Source organism: Drosophila takahashii, chromosome 2L (assembly GCF_030179915.1).
Source record: "Drosophila takahashii strain IR98-3 E-12201 chromosome 2L, DtakHiC1v2, whole genome shotgun sequence".
NCBI lineage: Eukaryota > Metazoa > Arthropoda > Insecta > Diptera > Drosophilidae > Drosophila > Drosophila takahashii.
Window position 1 is genome coordinate 18,661,681 of NC_091678.1, and position 25,832 is coordinate 18,687,512.

General features: G+C 38.3%; 3 long non-coding RNA genes across 4 annotated transcripts in view; 1 reads left to right on the top strand and 2 right to left on the bottom strand.

Moving 5' to 3' along the window:
* The window catches only part of LOC123003241 (uncharacterized), a 67,644-nt gene that overhangs the window by 37,225 nt on the left and 4,587 nt on the right, over positions 1-25,832 (top strand). The gene's annotated exons all lie outside the window — the stretch shown is intronic.
* Positions 2,702-4,622, bottom strand: LOC108066978 (uncharacterized). Of its 2 annotated transcripts, XR_001770381.2 has the most exons (3): positions 4,524-4,622; positions 4,290-4,471; positions 2,702-2,857 (listed from the first exon to the last, which is right to left on the bottom strand). It is a non-coding gene; the product is annotated as an uncharacterized lncRNA (long non-coding RNA). The 2 variants fall into 2 exon arrangements; XR_011417613.1 differs by lacking the exon at positions 2,702-2,857 and having other exon boundaries at positions 3,388-4,471.
* Positions 21,373-25,404, bottom strand: LOC138912013 (uncharacterized). Its single transcript, XR_011417646.1, has 3 exons — positions 24,839-25,404; positions 21,530-24,708; positions 21,373-21,468 (listed from the first exon to the last, which is right to left on the bottom strand). It is a non-coding gene; the product is annotated as an uncharacterized lncRNA (long non-coding RNA).

The following is a 25,832-nucleotide window of genomic DNA, read 5'->3' on the forward strand; positions in this document are numbered from 1 at the left end:
TTTGGCCAGTGTACACAGGCAGCCACTCCCCCATTCCCCGCCTCCGCCCCCCACACACACTCACACACACAGACAGAGAGGGAAAATTTGAAAATTTTGATTACATGTTTCGATACAAAATGGCGCTGCAAAAACGAACTCGAACTGATGATGAGGCATGCCAATCCTGACGAGGCGTGGGACGTGGGGTCCTTTGGATTGCCCAGTGGTTCGGCTATAGGAAGGGGGAGTTTTAGGGGGTCCTGGGGCCCAAATTGCAGTGCGTCCTGGACGCTGGACGCTTTTGTGCGTTGGCTGCGCCGGGTGCAAATGTGCATTTTAGATCGTCGAAGCGTAAATTAGGATTTCAAAATGACATTTGGAATATTTACGACTTGCCAGCGCAGACCCTATACCATCTGCATACCCCATCTAGGAACATAGAGCCCAGGAACCCTAGAACCACCCAACCCACCGTTGTTGTTCATGGTAATTGCGTAGCCGGCTCGATGATGTCCTGTCTGTTTGTGAACACACAGGTAAAAGGCAAAAAGGGCAGGTGAGTGGGAGCCTGCGTTCGTTTCGGTTTTCGAAATTGCCAAAAAGCTCCCTTTGTTGAATTATGCAACTTAAAATTTGGCACAGGTCCGTCTCAAAATTGCCAAAATAGAAGCTTTTGATTGGAAAATTGTTTGATTGGTTGCAATTTCGTGTTTAAATATTTTCACAAGCCCACAAAAGGGGCAGATAGAGAAAAATGCTAAAAAAAGCAAATTTCCCTGGGCCTGGCGAAAAGTTACTGTGCCAAAACATGCAAAACCACTCACAATTCCGATGGAGCTGGCCAAGTTCTTTCGGGGCAATCAATCTCTCAGGCATCGCGATTCTCGAGTCAAACTTGTCGTGCGCCCCGGGCACAAAAAAATTAATCGAAACCAAAGCCCCAGGATCAGGGATTCGATGGGATTCTCGTTCTTCCACACCCAAGCATCAATGTCTACCGACTTCAAAATAGACTCTCAAACAAACGCCAAGCAGCAAAAAAAAGCATCATAATAAACGGCAAAAGTAAAATTATACAAGTACCAAAACACATATGTATGTACTATCCCACACATGTCAAACAAGAAGTATAAATCCAAATACACTTGCACGCTTCTGTAAATATATGTACGGTGTGCACTAAAAAAATATTGATGACCTAAAAATTACATACAAAATTTACTGATATATTACATTAATATATTAAAGGCCGTTTTCTCATCCGCCTGTTAAATTTAAAGTAAGCTTTAAAATCCGGTTTCTCATACGAATTTTCTTTAAATTTAATAAACGGACGAATCTTAAACTATTAACTATACAATTTTTTTACTATTTTACAATTTTGAATTAAATTAAAAAAAAAAGAAAATTGTTAGTCAGTTCATTTTGATCATAATGTCAGAATAATAACCTTTATAATTATACCCGTTTCTCGTAGAGTAAAAGGGTATATTAGATTCGTGCAAAAGTATGTAACAGCTAAAAGGAAGCGTTTCCGACCCCATAAAGTATATATATTCTTGATCAGGGTCACTAGCCGAGTCGATCTAGCCATGTCCGTCTGTCCGTCTGTCCGTCTGTCCGTCTGTCCGTCTGTCTGTCTGTCTGTCTGTCTGTCTGTCCGTCTGTCCGTCTGTATGAACGCTGAGATCTCAGAAACTACAAAAGCTAGAAGGTTGAGATTTCCCACACATATTCTTTGGCTTCCTACGCAGCGCAAGTTTATTTTAGCCGAGCGCCACGCCCCCTCTAACGCCCACAATCGCCCACTAATGATTTTAAAATGGGTCCTGCGCCCACATCTTTAAAGATTTCCGAGAAGTATAAATGCAATTTTGTTGTGTATATTTATACCTATCGAAATGTAGAAGACATTTTTTAAATCGGACCATTCATTAAAAAGTTATACGCAATCAAAAATTATATATCTATCTCCCTCGCACTCCCTTTAGCTGAGTTACGATTATTAGTCGGGACACCAACCCGACACAGCGTTCGCACTCCCTTTAGCTGAGTGACGGGTATTAGATAGTCGGGACAACAACCCGACTATAGCGTTCTCTCTTGTTTTTTTTAACATATAAACAATTAAATTTAAACCGAAAATGTTGTACTTTTTTGAGATTCATTTTTAATTTTATAATATACTTTCTTGTATATTTTTGCGTTACTTTCTTTTTTCTCAGTGCACATTTTGCAGATACACATATATTTTGTATATTTTCCATTTTCACCGAAATAAATAAACATCATCAATGTCAAATGGAAATCACTCGCATTGGCAGGCACCCCGGGAAACGAAATGGCATTGGGTGGGAGGTGTTTCGCTGGGTGGAGTGTGGGTGGGCGGTAGGAAGTGGATAGTGGGTGGGCCGGCCCCTGGCATTTGCTTTTTATGAAACTATTTCAAAATGTGAAACCAATTCGCATAAAATTTTGTCAGGGCGCCTGTGACATGTGAAATGAAACCAAATAAGAAAGCAACACAGCGCTTCGGGGGCTCGAAATAAAATATATAAAAATAAATGTCAATATTGTCCGCTGTCCGTCCATCGGGTGTTTATTGACATTTTGGCAAACGCAAATCTCGCCGAGCCTGCGAATTCGAATTCGCCCGGGAGACCGACATCGTCATCGTCGTTTTCGTTTTTCTTCCCGTTGTTTTCCCTGCCGTTGGTGGAAAACATATTTGAAAACCATTGGCACATGTCCTTATGAATGATGTGCTAATGTGACAGACGGCAGAGCATTTTTTTTGTATATTTTTTATTGATGGGTAACGGTGAGTGGTTTTGTGGATTGGATAATAGGTTTTTGATCCGTGATGGATGTACAGCTTTAAGGATATGCAAAGAAGGTATACACTCAAAATAAATTTAACCCTAAATTTTAGAAAATCGCCCTAAAAATTTCTTTTTTCTAAATACAAGAAAGTTATTTCTAAATCTAAGGAAATTTTTCTTAAGTCAAGAAAGTTTTTCTCAAATCTAGGAAGTTTTTCTTAAATGTAGAAAATGGTTACCATGAACTAAAATCACCCTAAAATCTAGAAAAAATGTCCTAAACTTTAGAAATTATTTTCTGAAAAATAGAAAGGCAAACGAAAATAATAAAATATCTTGGCAACACCTTTTCTAAAAATTAGTGCCCTAACCCTAAAATGAAACCAACCCTAAATAATAGAAACATTTTCTAAAAAGTAGAAATTTTTTCTAAAAAATAGAAATATTTGTTTTCACATGCTCTGGCACACCAAAATGTTCAATGCCAGAACTTGTCAACTGCCGGCCGGCTGTACCCGTGGCGCAGACGGTTAAAGCACTTGGTTAGCAATCGAATCGACGCGGGTTCGAGTCCCAGAGCAAATTTTTTTTACCTTTTTTTTTTAATTTTTTTTTTTAATGTTATTTTATTTTTTTTTTATTTTTTTTTTTACATTTTTTTATTCCTTTTTTTATTGATGGCAAGCGGTAAACTGAAAATAATTAGGTTCATATTCAGCTATTTACTATATACTACACATAATATAAATTGCGTTAGCATAAATATATACATATGTATATACGTATGTAAATAAGTAAAACGCGAATGGTCAACATTATGCAATTAGTATTCAAATGTATTGTCCGCTTCACCCTTTACATACAATGCTCGGTTTGCCACAGCAAGTTTAAGTGCTACAATGGCCCAGTATGTAGGCCATTCGCTCCTCGCGCGGGAGACCCGGGTTCGATTCTCACGACGGACAAGTAAAAATTGTAAGTTTTTTTCATGAATATAAAATATTAACTAATCATAATTTCTACATTCCCAATCTTCCGCAGTCCCGTAGTCTACATTTACAACCATATTTGGCTTTGGTTAGATAAGAAATCCAAGCGCAAATACATAATAATAAATACATAACCTTAAACATTCACAATATACATGACACACAACGCCTGCATATGTACATAGGGAGGAGTACATAATATAAACGTATATACAAAAAAAAATCATGATTGAACATGTTTTTTGTTTTGTTTTTAATTTCTATTTTTTAGGAAAATTTCCTACTTTTTAGAAATTTTTGCCCTTAAATTTAGTAAAATTACCCTAAAATTTAGAAATATGACGTCAAAAAAAATCAAAAATATAGAAAAATGTGACCCTAAAATTTAGGGCTAGCTTGTCTTGAAGACAAAAGTAGGGCGATTTCCTTGACTTTAGGGTTAATTTTATTTTGAGTGTAGTAAACTTTGTATAGGAATATTATATAACTATTTAACTTAAGTTTCAGCGGATGCCAGACATGTCTCCTCGCAATCCCTTTTGGACCAAAAGCGATTATCATTTCCTCCAGATCCCGAGTAAATAAAGGGGACGCATTCAAATATTTCTTTGTTGTAGGTGAACATATAAAATGCTTCCCCCGTCGTTATCCCTTTGCTGTGTGGCAAACAACATAGGGCTAATATTTAAGTTAGTATATTATTAACTTACGAAATCAGAAAATTACTCACGTGGAGATTTGGCACTTATCGATGAGATAACCACACAAAGAAGTAAGTGTAGTATTAATAGTTTCATTGAGGACTGAGATATCAACTGCTCGATATTTGAGCTATATGTGTTTGTAATATAACAAATTTAATTATAGCGCAACATTGTAAATTAACTGATTAGTTTTAGCTTTAAATATATTTATTTTTAGAGCTTGGCTGTGTCAAGAAACTTTTACCTAACGCCTTGTTGCGACTCCAAATAGTTAATTTAGATTTTTTTAAAGTTTTTTATGTAACCCTGGATAAGTCTATTGATTCTACTCTCACTGATCTCAATTACAGTCTCTCATTTCCCCTACGAATCGCCCCAACAGCCCCCGCCACCCATTCCACAATTAGAGGCAATTGTTGAGCGCAGCTCCATCCACGAATCGTCTGAAAATCAAAACCTCCCCAGGGCTGCATAAATTAAAGGCTTGCTTGACGAATAAAAAATACAAAAAAGAAGGAAAATAAAATCTGCACCGGTTCGGGGGATTCGGGGACTCCCCGCCCGCTCTGCAACCACGTGCTGGCATTGCGCGACACAAAAGGCGACCAACAAAAAATCGCTCTGGGACAATGACAGGCCCCAAAAGCGGCTGCCACTTTCCCCACTTTCACCCCCGGCAGCCTCGTAACAGCATATCCTTGGGAGAATGCTGCACCACAGAATTCCAAGAAAATGCGACAGTTTTCGTTTTCCACTCGGGCATTGGGGGATGGGGGATGCTGCTGGGAAACGCATTTGACACGCGGCGTGCGACATTTATCAAAAAAGGTAAATGGGAGCGGGAAAAAACGGATAACTTAAAAAACACAAACCGAAACGGAGACAGGAATTGTGATTGATCGGCGGCCAAGTGTTTTCCTTATTCGGTTTTTGGGATGGAAATGGGGAGTGGCTATTACGGTTGACCTTTGGCACGTGTGCCTTTTGAATAACCCTTTCGAAATGTGGTCCACCATAATGGGCTCTTCCCATTTTATTGACGCAAATCAATCATTATGGTGTGCTTGGCACTCATAAGTAAAAACTACCGAAAAAATAACATGAATTAGATTTTTCATTGTGACCGATTCGATGGCTTTAAAAAAGTCATCAATAAGTTGCTTCATATAAGCACGCAAAAATATAAAAACACGCCGGGATCAAATCAATATGCGCTTGGTAGATTTCTGGTATTTATACGCATATCGTTTTCACCAAGGCATACTGGTAAAATTTATATTAAATAATGTTGATGCTGCTTACATTTCGAGCATGTTAAATTGAAATGCCGCAAATCAAGTCAAAATTGATACCACATAATATTAAATTGATCATCGTTTCCTTTTGATCATCTTTTTTTTGGGTGAGGTAATAAATAAAATAATTAGTTTAAGGTTTATATTTTTTTATGATAAGTTAAAGTTTTGTAACCTTTTTCTAAAAATGTCGATTGCGATTTGGAATTTTCGCGACACCCATAGTAATTTTTATCTGAGAGTTATGATATGCTTTTTCATTTACGACAGCGTAAACACCCGATAGCACTCCTATAAAAATCTCGAGCGAGTTACCGATTTATGCTCGACTAGCCAGAAATTTATTAATTGCCAGGGACCATAAACACAAGTTGGGGCCCGACTTTCAGCCACTTTATGACGAATGTTGGAGGCAAAAGTCGGCTTGTGCCACATGCGGCGATTTATTGGCCGTGTCTCTGCCGCTGACGTTGCGATCAAAATGAAAATCGAACGGCATCATTATCTTTCGCCCAATGCTCATAACTCAGTGAAAAAGGCCGGGAAGAAAGGGATCGGGAACGGGATCCATTCGCGATCCATCAAGCCTGCAGCCTTGGCGACAAGTCAAGTCCAAGCTCGAGTCTCAGCCCCCACTGGGCAGTGTCATAAAACTTCATTCATTCATTTATAATTTAATATCGATCGGTGTCGACTCACTCTGATGGATGGGATGGCCGGCGTTGCTGGGATTGCCTTGGATTGCACTGGGGCTGCACTGGCCATCGTTAAATTTTATGCCAGCCCCATTGCCACGTTTATGGCCGGCAAAAGTTTGTGGCCAGCTTTTCCTCATCGTCGCATCGACTCATCGGCCATCGCAGCGACCGCGACTCATATTTTTGTGGCCTTTATGGCGATTGGCAAATCGAGGGCCATAATTCACAATTTAATTAAGAGCCGCAAATAAAGCGAGGTGCATTCTTGGCCTCAGTTTATCGTCCTGGCACCGCACATCAAAACGCCAAGTCGGATCAAATGTCTCGGCTCGTCTCGGTTTCAGGCTCTCTCCCCTTTTATTGGGACTTAACTGCCCCCAATGGTCTACGCCTACCTACTCCACTGAAAAGTGCAATTTCTATGCAGGAAGTGAGTCCTCAATATATGTCTTAAAAAGGGAATTAAATTAATTATGGATGATGGGCTTGATTGATTTGTTAACAAATCGCTTTCCAACAGGTTGACATATTTTTTTACATTTTTAATAAAATGATTGCTTTATCATTAAAACTTTTGATTAAAGTTGCATATGTGCCATTATATACCATTACCAATTTATCTAATTTAAATGTAGAATACAAGTTTTAAAGATTTTTTATAATATTCATTTTATATGGTTAATATATCACAAGTTCTGACTCATATTACCGCGAACCACTTCCTTATATACTTTTTTATTTTTTCTCGGGATGAGATCCCCTTACATGTCAGAAACTTTTTACCGCACAACAACACACACAAAGGCGATAGCGAGTCCCTGGGAAAGATTGGGCTGGGAAACTTGAAAGGAAGATGCGTAAAAGTAATTTTAATCGAAAATTGATTTATAATTGAAAAATCTCATTTGCAGAAATTGATTTACCGCAGCACCAAGGAGGAATCCTTCCTCGTCCTTGTCGTCGTCGTAGGCTTCTTCTCGTCCTTTTTCGTGCCACGTTGCTTTCCGGGAAAATGCGTGCAATATTTTTCTGTTCAAAGGCAGTTTTCCGGCGGGAAGGAAGCTGAGGTAACCGAGCGTCAAGTGGTTGAGCCAACAAAACTTTAGCCAGCAGAAAAATGTCTGCTAAGGACGAACAGCTGCAAAGAAGCTGCAGGAACTTGCTAAGAAAGGAGCACACTCACCAAAATTAAAATGGCTTGAAAATAATTAAATTTTTAAATGTAAGTAAATATATTCTGTATAATTTTGAATATAATTAAAGAATACTTGAATCTACAAATATCGGTGTAAAGTGATTTCTTGATTAAATAATATAAAACTTTATTAAGTTAATTATTCGGTTTCCCTTTAAATGAGAATTTTAATAAAATATATACCTATTAGCGTTCTTTTTTATTAGGTTTACGATCATCCTAAGGTAATTAAATAAATATTAATAAATTTAAACAATTTGGTATTAATTGAAAATGTGCCTTTTATTGTCGGTCTTGTAAAAACAAGTTTCTTATAAACACTAATTTGAAAAATGTGTCACCTCCAGTTTCTGTGAGTGCAGGAAAAAGGGCGAAAGTGGTCGAGGGAGTGGCTCGGCATCCTTTGGCCCGGCCCGTTATCTCCTGCCGCTTTGTCATCATCAAAGAAGCTGCCGCCGCGTTGCCAACTTCGCCCATTGACTTTGCTTACGTTTAGATTTTTCTAGCTATTTTCCAGTTGCTGCGGTGAGCGGCACGCTTGCGGCAACATTGTAATTTTGAAAATGAGTAAAGTTTGAAAAACCTTGTGGTTAGCCCCGATTGCGCCCGGCCACGCCCCCATTGGAGTGGTTTCTTTTCCATTTGGCCTGGCCAGGGCAAATCAAATTCTTATAGAAATCTTCTTGGCCCGTCAGCTCTCGACGCCGCTTCCGTTTCCGCTTTGACACTTGTTTTGAGCCCCCGCCACCGCCAATTCAATTATGCAGCGAGTGCAGGAAAGTTTTTAAATTATTTAGCAAGTTCCATTCAGCCGACGTCCACTGCACCCGTAAATTATGTCCAACTGCGAGTTTGAGTCCGAGTCCGGGCGTCTCAAGTGTCATCTTTCTTTGTCTGGGGTCCTGCGACAGGACCTGGCCTTTGCCAATTATTGCAATGCGCTCTGTGCACGCACCTCCGGCAATTAAAATTAATTTCCTCGCAGACGCCATTGTCTGGCGGAAAAGCCGGGAAAAGATAACTTGGGGACGAAACGCTGTTTCTCGCCTGAAGGATTTATCTTGATTCCAATGGGAAGCCCAATCCAAAGTTGAACGGTGGGTGGTCACGCTCTAGTGATCACCTGGAAAAATTACTTAAACTTAAACCTTTAAAATCAAAAGTATTAAACACAATAAAGATGCTATTATTTATTTAATTATTATTATTTTAAATTATAGGAATATTATAAATAACCAGTTGGAAATAACTATTCAACATTAATAAAGTATATTGTATTTAAAGTGGTCTAGCTAAACCAACTAAATCGATATAATTTTCAAAAAATCTAAGTAAATAAATGCATTTTCATTTCAATTTTGGTTGGTTTTCAAATTGGCAAACATTTATATTAAAAGGAACTGAAAATAAATAAAAGGTAGTAATCAAAGGATTAAAATAAATAAATAAGTTTTTATTTAAGTTTTGGTTGGTGCTTAAATATGAAAATATTTATATTAAAAAGAACTGAAAAGAAATAATAGGTAGTAACCAAAGCTGTATCGTAAATCTAGTCTGGTAATTCATCAACGAGTTAGGCAACAATTAAACAATTTGAATATCCATGGATCAATTAATATAATCAATCTGTGGACGGTCAATATGAAATCGAAAATTAAAAGACCAAAATAAAAGGCAATTTAAATTATTTATATTCGAAAAACAAAGAAATATTATGACCAGAAATGGCATGCATCAAAAGCGAGAATAATCAAATAAATTCCGAAAAGGCAAATCGAAAAATTGAAACATTAAAAATAAGCTAATCGCTTTTGTGTATCCATCACGCAAATTTTTATAACACTCATAAAACCGAAAACGAAAAAAGGAAAAATGCAAATGGCCCGTAGAAGGCGATTTGAATGACAAAACGAACACCAATCGATGCGAGTCGAGTCTTCAGTCGGTCTCCGATTTTTGTTTTGGCCAGACCTGTCTGTCTGTCTATCTGAGCCGAGTCTTAATGCTATGCACGCCGGGAGAGATATGGCTTGTTTTATTTGCCCGATTAGCCGCTGCCAAAAGGCTGTCTAAACGAGCATTAGGCCATATAGATGCCAACTTCCGTTGAGTTTTCAGTTTTGAGTTGTGAGTTGTGGGCGTCGCTGCTAACGAAGTGAGAGATATATATATCTGCATCTGACATATATGCGATCACGACTTTTGCACCGCTCATTACGTTTGTGGCACGTTCTCCGGGTGCACGCGTAATTTAACCAAATTTGTCGCATTGCGGCAACGCTGCGTATGCGCAATCCGCTTGTTTGGATTTCGCGCGATGCCATAAATACGAGAAAAGCCGCCATACACATGTCCATGTCTCGCAAATCTGTATTTAGTGCGTCATGTGTTAAATTTCCCTAATAATAGTCAAATGTGCTCAATAAAATGATCACGTACGAGGCAATCGATGCCAAGATGCTGTTTTGGACGCTAAGGTGACACAAATTTTGAACTCGTTTTTGATTTATTGCCAAGCTGCGTTTCGCTCGCCGTTGCCTAATTCAATAAAGTCAAATCAGTGCAAAACGCCAGCGACTTTGCATCGGTGCGATCTCGTCTATGCAGTATATATATGATATATCCCAGTGGACAGCTCACAAGATGCCATTGTGATCGCAACTATGTCAATATTGTCACGCCATCCGCACCCCACTGAACTCAGCCAGTTGCAGTGGCATTTCCTTTTCTGACCGACAGCCGTCAATCAATTTGTTAGCTCTGCCGTTTGTTTTTTATCTGTATTTTTGGCTATATTTTTCGCCTGATTGTGACCTGTCATTAAACAAATGACGGCTCATTTCCAAATTTGCTACAAGTAATTTTGCTTAATTTGTAATATTTTTTGCGTGCTTTCGGTATTTTAAATTGGCGTTTAACATAGGTACATAAATAGTTGCAATATCGATAAGCTTTGACCATGCAAATTCAATTTAAGATACCGATTAATAAATACGATAAGATATAACTTTATAATATATTAATATATAGGTACATAATAGAGACCTGCACGATACGATGCCGATGCCGATTCCACGAGTAAAAGTAATCAAGTTGGCGATGCCACGATTATTTTTTGTAATCATGTAATCGTGTCAAACGATGCCGAGTATACTCAGCATCGTAGAATCGTACGAGTAGCATCGTAGCACCGCCAACAAATTTCAAATTTGACATTTAAAAATAAATTTCAATAAAATTTCCTCTTCTTCTAAGGAATTCGCGGGTACATTTTTTTAGAATACGTGAAAAGAAAAACCTAGTTAAAGACAACAAATCCATACGTGTTTTGGACATGGTTCTTTATTGGTTCTTCTTCTTCCAAAGAATTCGCGGTCTCATTTTGGTTAAGATTTCGTGTATGTCGGGTTCAAAGACGGTAAAACATAAAACAAAATTATCTTGCTTCAAAGAATTCGCGGTCTCATATTGTCAAAGAGTTAATCTATGGTCATAAGTAGATAGGACTAACAATTGTGAAATCTTGGGTATATTGGTTCCTCTTGTTCTGACAAGAATTTTGGTTGATTTTGTTTAATAAAAAAACACGAGTCAGATATGAGTAAAACGATGCCGATGCCTACGATTCTACGATGCCACGATTCCAGATTTGACAGTTGGAATCGGCATCGCCGAGTAGTAATCGAGTATATTTTTACTTACTCGTGCAGGTCTCTAGTACATAATCATATCCAGACCTATGTATTTTCAAATACAACGAATGTTATTTTTAAATTTCATAGAATAGGACATACGGACTTTGACTAACTGGAGGTCTAATCAAAGGTGTGTGAACTTAACTCACTTCCAGTTGCAACTGCCCAGCGCTTGTCACTGATTAGTGCGAAATCACTGGAAACCTGAAGCTACACTGAGAATTTAAAAATGAAACTTAAAGAAATCGCATTATATACAGTATAGTATAGTTTTAAAAGGTTTAGGTACAGCTTTTCACTTGATATTAAATCATTAATTTACCATGAATTTGAGATATTGTTTGTTTCGAGCCCAAAATCTTTTTCACAGTGCAGTTTAGTGTTCCCTTCAATGACAGGCCGATGTAAAGAGCCTGTGCCTTAATCAGTTGATTTGCTTTGCTGGTCAGTGCAACGCATCGCGATTTGATGTCGCCGACCACACAGAAACTGCAACTCCGCCGGCACTCAACTGGGCAGCTGCAAGAGCGACAGTTGCCTTTGGCAGCGACGGTCCACGATCCGCCCTCCCCAGGGAGGGGGTTGCGATACCCAAATCGCCCGTCCCGCCGAGCGGCAGTCCGTCCGCAGTCCAAGATTTGATTTGGCCAATTTATGGCACGTTCCGCCGCCCGCCGCCGCGGCAAAGAATTTGGAGCGAGTTGGCGGAGCGCATGACCATAAAGCGCGGCGGTCGGCGGCAAGCGGAAAGAATGCCACTGCTGGCCAAAACGGCAGTCGAACTCGCTCAGAAATTATTGCAATCACTGACGTCGCACAGTGGAAATATATAGAGAAGTTATTAAATAAGTTACTATTTTAAACAGAAATTTAAAATAAAGTTAAACTTAATTTTTGTAAAGGAAAAAAATAAATATTGAAATAGTTATGATAAATAAAAAGAAAATCCAAAAGGAAACATTTTAAAATGAATGCACTTCTTAAATTAAATTAACCACTAATTAATATAACTACTATTAAAACTTAAGTCTCACATTTATACTTTCTTATAAGTGTAAAATTCGTTAAATAACACATTTAGTATTTATTTGAAAAACTTAAAAGAAAGCATTCGCTTTCGAACCACTGTGCGTTGCAGTTGCAGCTGCTGCTGCTGCTGCAGCCTGTGCTCGGCGCATGTCAACATGGGTTTCATAAATGGCAGCGGACAGCGTTTTGTCAACGCGTTATGTTCTGGCTGGTTGTTGCTGTTTTTGCTGCTGATTTGGCCGCTTATGCCTTTATGTGTCGCCTCGGTATTCAGTTCAATTTTTTTGCCCATTTTTTTCGGTTTTCCTTTTTTTGCTGCGCTTTTTCTGCTTATTTATTTAATCTCTGTTTTTGTTTTATTGCACCGCATTTGGCAACTGGTTATGAAGTCTCATTTTCGTATTTCTCTTAATTAAAAACTGCACTAATTTTTAATTAGGTTTTTTCAGGCCTTATTCGATGCAGCACGAACTCGGTTCGTTTGGTAGCGTTTCGAGTTTTGAGCCGCTCGCTCGATTTGTGCACTCACTTATTAATTAATAATTTATTTTGGCCTGATTGCCGGTCGATTTATGTAATACGTATTCGGTGGCGAGATGAATTCCAAATGGAATCAATTAAAAATCGATTTGGTTGGGTTATGTATGACTCACCGGAAGCAAAAGCTTGAAATATATTAAGAATTTCCGAAATACAGAAGCTAAATTAGGTAAAATAAAAAAAGGTTTAATACATTTATAGTGCCATTCTTTATACAAATGCAAAATTTTAATATCCTAGAGCCAATATTATACAAACTTCGGGATCATTAATTTTGTTTCATTTTTCATTGGAGAGATTTATTAACTCGAAACTTGAGATGTACAAACACTTATACATTATTGCATTGTACTTGTACCTTCCGAAGGCAGGAGGCCCAAAAAATAAATGGGCCTGCGATGTAGCACAACGCTTATAACGATTTCGACCCCAATTTATCAAGCGATTTTCCAGCGAGAAAGTGAAAAGTCGCCAGACATCCCCTGCAAAATGCTAAGCAAAATGAAAAATAAACTTTTCGGCGTGTGTATACGTAATACGTATATAAAGCACGAGCAATCAAACAATGATGATGCGCAAGAATTCACATTTTCAAAATGGATGGATGGGCCCGGCGTCGAATGAATTATATGGAAATATATCCTGCGGAGGCGGAAGAGGAGGAGGATGGCGGCGGCGGGCGGCTTGTCAAAAAGTTTCTGACTTGGGAACTTGAGGCATGTTTGTTATCATTATCATTAGCCCGCTGTTTGGGGGTCGTGAATTTTTCAGCGTACTCCAAAGGGGGCGGTAAGGACAAGGAAAAGGAGGCGTTGCCACCCATCGCAGACGGTCATGAATTATGGCTGTCAGTTTTTCTTGAGGTGGCTGCCAGGACCTGGAGGGTTGGCGAGAGTAGAAGGCACTTTCATTGGCTTTAATTTGCCGGAAATATTTTTCAGCCCATTCCGGGGCGGCGGCCCCACTTTCCGGCTAATCTTTTGGCATTTCTTTTATTTTTTCCGACTCGACCCTTGGGGTCGGCGGTTCTGCTTTGCTGTTTCCTCTTGGACGCCCCTGGAGCTGTTTTTAATTCGGTTTACAGATTATTAGCTGCTCATCGCTTAATGCAAATTCGATTAAGGAATTTCGACTAGGTGTTGCCGAGTGCCCTCCAACTCGGGCTTTGGTTTACTTTGGCCTCTGCATTCTAATTACTGGGGCCCTCGTTTTTATGTGTTTCTGAGTGACATTTTTTGGTTTATGTAATTTCATTTTAATTTTTCGTACGGCAATGACATTTTAATGCTCCCCCGCTCACCTACGTGTGATTTACGGATAACGATAGTCACCGTCATATTTTCTTTTATGATAAAACTGAGCCTTTTTCTAGTACACGACCCACACTTATAAAAAAATTATGAAGTATATTTTTAATTGGGGAATTTTGAATGATACTACGATAAAGTCCCAACTAAAATAGATAAATGATTTCTATTTAAGGATATTTAAAAATCAGAAACAACAAAACAAGAATTTTAGATAAATGAGTTAAGAAGATTCTGAATATTAAAAATACCCAAAAATGGTGAAAAAGTGTATAATTTATAATTTTGGTTTTTTAATGATCAACTACAAAACAAGAACTTCAGACCAATTTCTAATTAAAATTTATAATGTATAATGTTTATGTTGTTTAATGTTGAACTACAAAACAAGAACAAGGTAGTATCTTAAATAAATACTTAAAAATGGTAAAAATGTTTCTAATTTATAATTCGTATTTTTTATAATCCTATGTTTATCCTCAGTGTATTCACCATCTCGACCACAATTTGTGGCACGCGTGTGCTGAGCTGTGATTCCTGGAACAACAAGTCCAACTGTCGTCGAACGTGTTCAGTTGGGGAGTGGGAATGGGTTCGGGAATGGGAATGAGATCGAGCCCCGCTTATGACATGTTCATTGAGTTCGCTCCATATATGCCAGGTCCACTCCAACTTCGTTTACGCTGTTGTGCGACATAAAATTTTCATAATTTTATCGCTTTTCTTGTAAACGCAGCACTCACGCATTTCCCGGGCGCACGTTTCTGGCGACACTTGATTATGAGAAATAACAATAAAATTTTGCCCCTTGTTTATGACTTGAATGCATAAATTTACAACCGCCCCCTGACCCCGCCCACTCAACCCCGAAACCCCAAAAGCGGATGAAAAAGCGATAAGAACTCTGAGCAAGGTGAAAATCGGTAGAGCCCTTAGACATTCATTATGCACATGAATAACATTACCAAGCATATCACATTCAATGAGCACTCAAAGTAAGCAGAATGCTTGAATTTATGCGCAAAAACTACGTTGTGGTTTGGCCAAGATAGGATAATGAAGGAAGCTTAAAAAGCATAATGTTTAATTAGGTTTCCAGGGTCCAATATTATGAGTGATAAAGTAAGTAGTTTGTACCACGGTTTTAATTTAATTTATTCTATCAGAGGGTAAGGTGAATCGCGAAATTTGTATTCTTATATCTGGGTCTAGAAAAATAAATATACCAAAAAAATAATAGCCAAAAATAGAATACATAAGATTTTAAAGAGTTTTTGCCTATGGCTGCCTATATCACAAAGTTCGGCAAGGTCCAAGTATTTTCTTTCGAATAGTGTCAGTTAAAAATTTTGTTGAACTAATGGTTTTCGAGATCTTTTACGTTTAATAAAACAAGCGCGATAATATAGATATTTTAACAACACAACAACACGGTTCTTTGGAACAAGTTTTTTAATGAGTTTATCGTGATCATCGTGATCAGCGACTTAAAAGAATCGAAAAAAAATATGTTTCAGGAAATATTTAAAGATCCAAAGCTGCAACCTTGTGTAATATGTACCTGTGTACGAAAAAAGAACAAATAGATCGTTAATTTGGGTAGAAACAGAAAATTTTGCAAAGTATACATTTGTTAGTAACTTCGATCTCCATGAAATTATTATTTAATAAATATGATAGAGATGAGAATGATAAATGTAGACTTTTAACTGTACTGTGAATGATGTTCCCAAGCATGTTAATGTTTTTTCTTCCCAAAAACAAACACAGAAGTTCAAGGGAGGCTTAAAAGTGCCCCAGGTCTTTGTTGTTAACACACTTACCGGGGTGACTGTGTCCATGAATTACTTTTTAAGTGAGTGTCGCACACGTTGCCCGTTCCCCTTCCTATTTGAAGTTTCCCCTCCCAAGGATAAGGGATGGTGTCAAAAGGACAAGTGCCAGTGAGGACAAACCGTTATGAAAATTCAATTTTGTGTCGAATTTATTAAAAGCAGCTTAAAAATGCTAAGCGCATTGAAAAGTAGACATTTGGGAATTCCGGCAAGTGTAGATTTGAGTGAGTTCATCCAGCTTCCTTGGGGGCGGTTTCCATTCCCGTCCGTAATGTTTTGGCCGCAGGCTGGGAATCGGGAACCGCCCTGCCCTAATGGAATAATTTCAGACCTTAAGTTAATCAAATAAGAGTTCGATCCGAGAGGTCCGAAAATACTGTTCATCTGGCAGATATCCCAGATGGCCTGAACGGATGCCAAGTTTGCAAATTGATTTTAATGAGGAACATTATGGAAACTCAATTAACCGAAATATATTCGCTCTGCTTCGATACTCCTTTAATCTGGGAATATATTTGTTATAGTAAATCAGGAAGTTAAAAGTAAAATGTGGTACCATAAACATTTGCATTTTAGTAACTCAGGAAGTTAAAAATACAAATGGTATAAAAACTATTTATGGTTGTGTCTTTAATGTGTCGCTTTGGTTTGAACATACCATTCTTAAACTAAAGTATTAAAATGTCGAAATAAGTGAAAACCCTAAATTGTCAGTCAAAACCTCTGTTAAAAAGAATCCCAACCAAAAGGTTTCCACCTCCAGAACCCAAAAGTCATCTTCTCACATCTCATCTAATCTCCTTCATCGGATCCCTTTCCTCAACGTACTTAATCCAGAACTTTGCTCACTTTTTATACATTTTAATGCGCACTCACATATTTTCTCATTTTATGTAAATCTTCCAGCCCAAATGGCCAACTGGCCTCGGGCACAGGACGACCACGCCCACACCCACACCTACCGCCCTTTAAGCGGCCGGAAGGGCAAGGCCAACCCTCAGTTATCCGGAACACTTTGCTGATTATTAAAAGCATACTTCTGGGCGGCGATGAGATGATGAGGCGGTGGTGACTGAGGACAAGTGCATAATTTTCCAATTGCTTTGTTTTATGTGCGACTTATGGGGTGTCCTTCCGTCTGTCCCTTTATCCGGACCCGGAGTTCCTTTATTGCCGTACAATGTAAACAACAACATCGCCACAAGAGATCTCGAAAGCGTTTCAAAATTTCATTATTTTAATTTAATATGCAAAAGGGGGAAAGCCATTGTCCTATTCAGCTCGGGGGTGAGCTGTAGCTGTCCTTTTGACATATTTTCATTTTCATTTCTCGCTTACCATAATTTCCCTTTTCATTGAGGAGATTTTAAAGCCCATTCCAGAAGGTGTGGATGGAAGTGCGCAGCTTCGAACGCAGCCAGCAGGTTGACTTTCGCACCACCACCCATCGAAATAAGCGGTGGTGGCTTCACATCGCGGGTTTCAACCCCTGCGCTTATGATTATGATATTATTTCGAAATTATCCGCTTAGTTTCACGGAGTGGAAGCGGGCCATATGTGCGGCGGCCCTTGTGCCGGAAAATGGAATCATCTCACTGTTAATAATGATGACATATGATTTCCATTGTCAAATTTGTTAAGTGAATTGGGCGCTTTGTCATCTTTTTTATTGAGTCAAGTCAGTTATGGGTGTTATCGCGGAGCGGGTAACCGGTTGCGTTAAATTTGTTGGCACATCATTAGTCAGGGCGATGTCAAGGAAGGTGCACGAACATGGACATGACAAGGATTCTGTCTGTTGCCGCATCTGTTTTGATATTTTCCTACTTTTACTTTAGAGGGGTGAAAGGGTTGGCTGGAGGACATCATACGGACCATTGACAATGTTTGGGTTACATAAAATGGGGCGGCCAGGGGCGTACATTTTGATTTACGACTGGCGAGCTTAATGCCTGCCATTAGCTTAAGTTAATTTTCTGTTCCGCAACTCATTGGACATAGTTTCATAGTAATAGTTGCCAATCGAGATCACAACACATATCATTCAGCCCAAAATTATGCCTAAATCCAAGGTATTAGGTGGGATAATGCCAGATAGTATTTGTGTGGCATACTTTTCGTCGAAAAAGAGAAAATTATTAGATGGTTATTGAAGAAAATGATCTCTTTATGAGATATACAAATTATTTTCCGTTAATAAGATATTGGATATATAACAAAAAAAATTATTATAATGATAATTTAAAATTGACTTATTTTTAAAAAGTTTCAGAATTAAAGAAATTAAATTCGCATCTTTATTAAAGTGCAAGCACAAAATTAAATTTATTAAAATGAATTTATTAAGTAAAAAAATGTCTTAAAAAAAAATCCGAAAAAAGTTTCAACGAAAATTAATAGTGAAATAGTGACCAATCTATTATTTTAAAATTAGACCAACCCAAGTTAAGTCCTGCGTCACTTTTCAATCTCTGTTAAAATAATGCCCACTACTTTTTCTGGGAAAGTAAAACGAAAGGACCCCCTTTCAGCTGGCCGTAACTTTTCATTAAAATTCATAAAACTTTAGTTGGTTATTGGGTATAGATCACGTTCGGACTATCAATCACATGACTGGCGGGACACGAGCGAAATTTTTAATGGCCGCCAATCAAAGTCGGTCTGAAATTACGCCAGAAAGTGACACAAAATCTCCGCCACGGGTGGCGAATCCTCCCATGTCCCCGACCAACCACCCACCCACTCCCGCAATCCTGTCTGCTGACAATTTCCACCTGCTGTGCGGCAAATTGTTCCTTTTGCCTTATTGAAAAACGCAAAGTCTCCGGGGTGAGTGCTGAAGGGATTACGTTTCGCCTCACAGGGGGGTGCAGAGTTATTCGAGGCAAATTAATAAATGGACTGAGCAGGAAGAACTTTGCATAGGCGGATAGTAAGGGGGCTCTTCGAGGTGAGTCGGCAACCGCTTGACAATGGACATTTACAAATTTCGTGTGATTTGTTCCCGACTTCGCCACTTCCGTGCTGTCTTGCCGGGGTTTTGGAGCCCGCTCCCTTGGCTGGTGGTTGGTCGGTGGGATTATAAAAATAAAAACTGCCTTTTGCCATATATGCCATTTAAATGAAAAAAGGATTTCGCCCTCCCTCCGCCAACAAAAGAAAAAAACACACTCCGCTACAAACCGAAGCTAAGGCTGACCGCCCCCAAATGGACACGCACACGTGGTCAATTGCGTTTGGGTCAACCCTTTCGCACCAGCGCCATCATTCTGCTGTCCAGCCTTTCCTCCAGCTCCACAGAATATCCCCCAATCTTTGGCTTCCAGGACACTGAGAAAAACCGGCACATAACCAAATAATTTCATTCAAGGGAACTGGCATTTAAAGAAATTGCAGTGTTTAGAAGAATCGATGCCAAAAGATTCCTCAACCCCCAAATTATTTTTGTAAAGTTGACTTTTACCTTTTTTTTGTAAAATCAATACCAACTTTTTTTTCTTAGTGTCGGGCTCCGGCTTCGGCTCGAAGTGTCAGCACATTTTTCAAAGGCGCATATAAAATGGCAGTCATACATTATGGCCATATCTGCCTGGGCCAGTCCGGAGTCGGACCAACCGTTGTCAGAGGCTCGGAAAAATGGTCAAGGGGTGGAGTGGGGCACGAGTAACCCCTGTTTTTTATGTGTGTAATGCATCGGTACAGATTATGCATTAAGCGCTTATTTAGCATTTTTCTTACATAATGTCGCTTCCACTTTGCAATGTTCCGAGCCCATCCCCATCCTCAATGTCCAGCTCGAATGCCATGTTGTGGGGCTGCAAAGTATGCATGTAGATGGAATGGGTTTCTATGTATAGCCATAAAAAGTGGAAAATGTTATGTGACTTCTAATCTGTTTATGCTTATGTTACCGTTAGTACATTAACCCCTGGGTGGGTAAAGGGGTTGGTTAACGATTTACCCTAATCGCTTTTCTCTTGCAAGAGTGGAAATTTTACATGCGGAAAACATTCTTAGTTGGCAAATGAAATAAATAACTATAATTTTAGTATTAAATATAATATATTTAAAATTAAATAACTTTAGTTTTTAAGGATATACCTGTTGGGAATCATTTGATGTATTTATTAAATAACTAAAATAAATAATTTAGTTTAATAACTTGCCTAGCTAATTTGGGAAATATTTTTTTTAGGTAGGTACCTATCATATAATTTTATTTTCCTTCATGGAATAACCATATATTTCTTAGCTGCCTATACTTACCAGTTCTGTCTGCTCCGCCAAAAAGGATCAGGCTTGATTTGAAATGTAATTTCCCATTCAATTGGGCCCAATGCAAATGGATTCGAAAGCAAAAACAGAACGCAGAAGGAATAATTGCTTTTTTGCTAATTAATTTGTTATTTTGACTTGCTCCTCATCTGCCCGTTGGCAATGTCCTGCTTTCTATTTTCTCCGGCTGTCAGACGGGCTCATTTCTTTTTTTCTTGCCCGGACCAGGCTTAGTCCGCTATTAGCGAGGAGCTCTTGTAGGCAAAATGGATAATTAAATAAGGCGAGCTCGGCTGAGGGAATGTAGAGGAAAACGATGCGCCGATTTAATGAAAATTGCATTTTAATTTCATAAGCAAGGACTTGTGCAAATAGCCCCAATTAATTGCCGGCCCCAAGGACAGAACCTTCATAATTTCGGCATCCAAGCTAAATGACCGTTGCGGCTTAAAATAATTGGCCAATTGGCTTTAAGTGGACACACGAGCATTTCATAGTTGGGCCGACCATCCACCCAGCTAAAAAAAAGGAAGCTCAGCTGGAGGGAAAAAATGGTTGCTTGAAAGTGTCCGTTTTTTATTTGATTTCCTTTCTTTTTTTCTGCCTTCGGTTAGCTGTCGCTCACGTAGGCAGTGTCCATGTAATTAAATTAAAATGGAAAATTTACTCGTACTGCGGATTAAATTAATTTTCATTTGCATTTGCATAAGTTCGTCCCCGCTGCTCCTTCCATTCATTCATTCCTCTTCTGGGTTTGCCTCGGCCCTCGTCCATTCATTAATTCCTTCATTATGCCATTTATTGCTGAGCTTGCTAGAAATGTGCCTTAGTTTTTATTTTTGGGCAACGTTCATTACCAAAACTCGGAGCTTACGACTAAGTGGTCAAACAATGGGGCAAATAGACAACGCTTCATGTCGAAAACAAAATTTTTTTTATATCAAAAATAGTAATTAAAATAATATATATTATATCACCATCAAAGTTTACTTGTTATTAATTAGTGTTGTATTTTATTGTATTATATTATATCCACAGTACATTATCCTTTTGGCGTTCATGAATAGATAGACTTAAATACTCTTCAGCGGTAAAAGCATTCTGAAATATAAACAAGATCATTAAATGACTTAGTTTAATAGAACCTAGTCAGTTTTCATACCGGTTCAACAAAAACTTGACTAACGAAACAGTTTAGCTTTAATGGACTCCGAGATTTTGAATCTCGTACCAATTTCAATGCTTCGATGGCCCGTTCTACAAAGTCAGCACTGATAAGTTGTACTCGAGGATTAAAATGCAAATCTATCGACTCGATCTTTGGGCATTCCTGAAAACAGGTCACAAGATGATCAGAAATTTCCATGAATTTTGGATACGATTTTATTTCCAAGCACTCAAGATTGGTAAGGCTTCGCAAAAGCGAAAAGCAATGTTCAAAACGAAATCCACATCTCAGTTTTTTCAAGGATGCGATTTGTGAAATTCGTTTCACCTCTTCGAAGTCCAGATATCGGTAGGTTATTACCAGCTCCTGCAGTGTGTGTGTTAAACCAACAGGCAAAGGCTGAAAAATATCTTTCACAGAGGCCACATCTTGTGGCATCTCAATATACAATCTTCGGCGGTCCAAGTGCTGAGCGTTTTCTTTGGACTTTTTAAAATTAGAAGACATAAGATCTCGGGAAATGTGGTCCGGTATTCGAGTCATCAAAAATTCCTTCTGCTCATTCTGTGCCAAGTCTGCATTGTGAGGAATTCTGCCCACAATTATAAGTGTTGTCAATTCAGATAGCCTTAAAAGACCTATGATATCATGTAATTTATTGAATCCGTATATAAGCTTTTGCAATGACATTATTTTCGAAATTTCATCGGCTTCACATCGAACAATTGGCGCTCCTTTGACAATCAATCTCTGCAAAGTGGACCCACTGACCAGGACCAACATCTTCAAGAGTTCCAAAAGCGAAGTGTCAGCTTGATCTTTGGATATAATCATTTCTTTAATAGAAATTTTTTGTGATCCAATCTCGAAGGCAACTATTCCCCCAACAGGCAAACGATCTGGGATTGGGAAATCAATTAGGGAAAGTTTTCCGAAAAGGCTTTTTAAAACTTCTTTTTGATTGAGGCCAACCGTTAAATAAGTCAATTCCGGTAACCAAGCTAGCATTTCGAGATCCTTGGGATCAGAGAAACCGCATTTTAGGGTTCTCAAAGACTTGATGGATGTTACTTCTTTCAATTCGAAAGCGTTAAGTGTGAAAACGCTAGATTTAACTTCATCCTTATCAGTTTCTATAATCAGTTCTTGAAGATAAAGAATTTCCCTTAATGCTATTTTGGCCATAAAATCCTTATCAGTTTCTATAATCAGTTCTTGAAGAGAAAGAATTTCCCTTAATGCTAGTTTGGCCATAAAATATTGAAGTGATTTCCTTTCATGAACTCCCAAAATTCGAACTGACTTTAAGTTCTTGAGGTTTGCTAGGAGAGTTATGTCTTTGGAGACATTTGAAGAATCAAATGCATTATAAAGTGTTAATCGTCCGGTTTTATTGTTGAAACTAATTCCTAAAACGTATACCATATTCTCTGTAAATCTGTTAAAACTGTTGTTCCTTAGACTGACGGTAAGCTCATCCTCAACGGTATCGAAAACGTCGACCATATATTCTGGAAGTCTGTTATCAAAGGAATACCCAATTTCAATATAGGATAAGTGTCTCAAATGATCAATACTCCGCAAGTCGTTTAATGTCCCATTAAATTCCTTAAGAGATTTCATATTAGCTAGTTCCAGTGTCTCATCAAAATCAAGAAATCCGCCGTCAACTGTAATTTTCTTGAGATTTGTTTTTATAGATAGTTCTTTAAAAAATGCTTTTAAATTGCCCCGTTTAGCGGTGATTATCAGGTTTTCTACCCATTTCAAACTGGCTAGGGGAACCAGCAGAGTCTGATCTGTGTAATCTTCGCAAATACACATTTGAAGGTAAAGGAACTTCAGCTTACGATTAGTCCTTATCGTAATGTCTTTCGTGGTAATGCTTATTTTATTTTCCAAGGTCTGTAAGACTTTAAGAATTCCGGGTGAAGTTTCATGAAAGTTTTTCGGAGAGGCAATTTCAAGACTTTCAAGGTTTTGTCTAGCTAGAGCTGAGAATTTTCCGATGTCCTGGACGTCGAGAAAGTCACACCTTACGAGTTTCAAAGACGTTATTCGAGCCAATTCTGCTGCCTCCAAAGAATCGATGGCTCCATATTCGAATCGAAAATATTGGAGCGATGGAACTTCCCTTGAAGCTAGAGCGGTGAAAAGAGCCTTTAGGGAACCTTTTGATGGTTTTGTGGTAATGGTCAAATCTTCAAGCTCATAAAGCTTGTGTAGAAGATGTAAGTTTTCGGTATCGGAAAAGCCACAAACCAACTTTTTTAACGAACTACAAGTTGAAAGTGTGTCTATTTCCTGTACGTCTATCACCGGAAGAATTTGAGGTCTCAACTTCCAGCCTTTTTTAAGTAGGTTTTGGTAATCTTCTAAAAAGGGGTTTATCGTGTTTATTATCAAACTCGGCAATTGTACCAATTTCAGCATTTTGAAAATATCCACAAGAGTACCTGGCACAAAGCCGCTAATTTCAAGGCATTTTAAGCGTGGCAAAGTGAGCAACGATCCATAATCCGAGGCACTAACTTGGTTCAGAACAAGGCGCAGTTTCCCCTTTGGGTCAAAATTCATAAGACATTCTTTTGAAAGTATATTCCTTTTCCATCGAGACTCCTTCAGTACTTTGTATATTTGCTGCGAAATGTTTAAAAATGTATAGTTTGAAAGTACCTCCAGGTTCTTAAGGTAAATCATTTGCGAAATGGGCTCAATACTTTGGGGGTCCTTGAAACCACATCTTAAATTGTTTACCAATTTAATCTGAGATAAAGCCGTTGTCTCCGTACAGTCTAAACGAGCATCATCTATAAACAATTCTTTGAGCAGTTGGGGTTCCTTTCTGGCAAAAGCTATAAAAAGAGGCTCTAAGGTGCCTGTTTCGTGTTCTCCGTCGATCTTTAACTGTGCCAGCCTTTCCATTTTGGCTAATGGGGCGTACTCTGAGGCATCACAATCCAACTTCATCTGGAAATCAAATCGAATCACCCGATTGCAATATGGTACAATATCGGCCAACCGTTGTCCCATCATTTCGGTCTTTAAGACTGTTAAATATCTCAAGTTTTTGTTGTTAAAACAGCATCTGCATAATTCTTCAATATCCACTCTCACATTCAAATATAGCTCTTCGAGGCTTCCGAATCCCGTAAGGTCTTCAATGGTGTACACTAGATAAGAGAAATACATAAGATTTAGAAAACTAGCAATTATCAAGCAAGTTAAATATGATATTTTGAATGATGTTTATGTATATCATACATTATTCATCCTGATAAAGAAAAACACGTTTTGGCTCACCAGAAAAATGAATTCTTAAAGCTTTCAATTTTTTCTTTCTCCTCAGCTGACTCATCACCAATGCAAACACCTCCATGTGCTCACTGTGGTAACTTTCTGGAGTGTATCTCAAATCGACAGTGGTCAAGTTATCATTCTCTTCAAGGGCCAGGTAAATGGATTGGAAATAGATTTCCCTAACCTTCGCTGGGAAGTTCTTTAGACGTGTGTATAGCTCAGCAAAATCGATTGTTATTTTATCCACATGGCTCAAGTAAAGTAAAAAAAAACTTTTGTAAAAGTCCTTATGCCACTCATAAAACAGGTTTCGAAACGGTGTGCAACAAACGATAAAATTAATTAGGTCCGTGTATTTTATTTCTTCCAGTGTATTTGTTTTATCGCAGTTTTTTTTTATTTGTTTAAATAATTCATAGTAACAAAAGTGGTTCAAGTCCAAGATCGTTTTATGACCCATTTTGTATGTATTATATACTTTTAAGCGAGCATGTCTCATAAATTGCACAGTAATGTTTATTTGTTTATTTGTTTTTAACAGCACAACAATTTCTAGCCTTCCACTCGTAAGCGAAATTTAAGTCAGACTGAAGAGTAAGAGGCACATTTAGCTTTTATATTTCGAGAATACGCAGACTGCTCTCTGAAAATCGACGCCGGGTTATCAGCTGACAGATATGTTACTTAATTATTATCTCTCTTTCCTTTAAAGTACTTTTGTTTTTAATTCTCTTTTGCATTAAGGCTTTGGAGAACTGAAAACAAGATCCATCGATTTAAGCGTTGGGAGATCTGAGTATCTGAGATCTACAAAATCGAACGGACTTCAAATTGGTTATCCCTGCTAATGGGGATATTGTTGGAAATAAAGAAAACTTTAAACAATCAAGATGTTCTCTTGAATTCTTTTAAAGATTTGTTTGGAAGCAAGTAAACGTTCTTTATGTTTCTTACAGTTCTTTGTGTATGTTTACTTTTTTACCCGGCGTTGATCTGC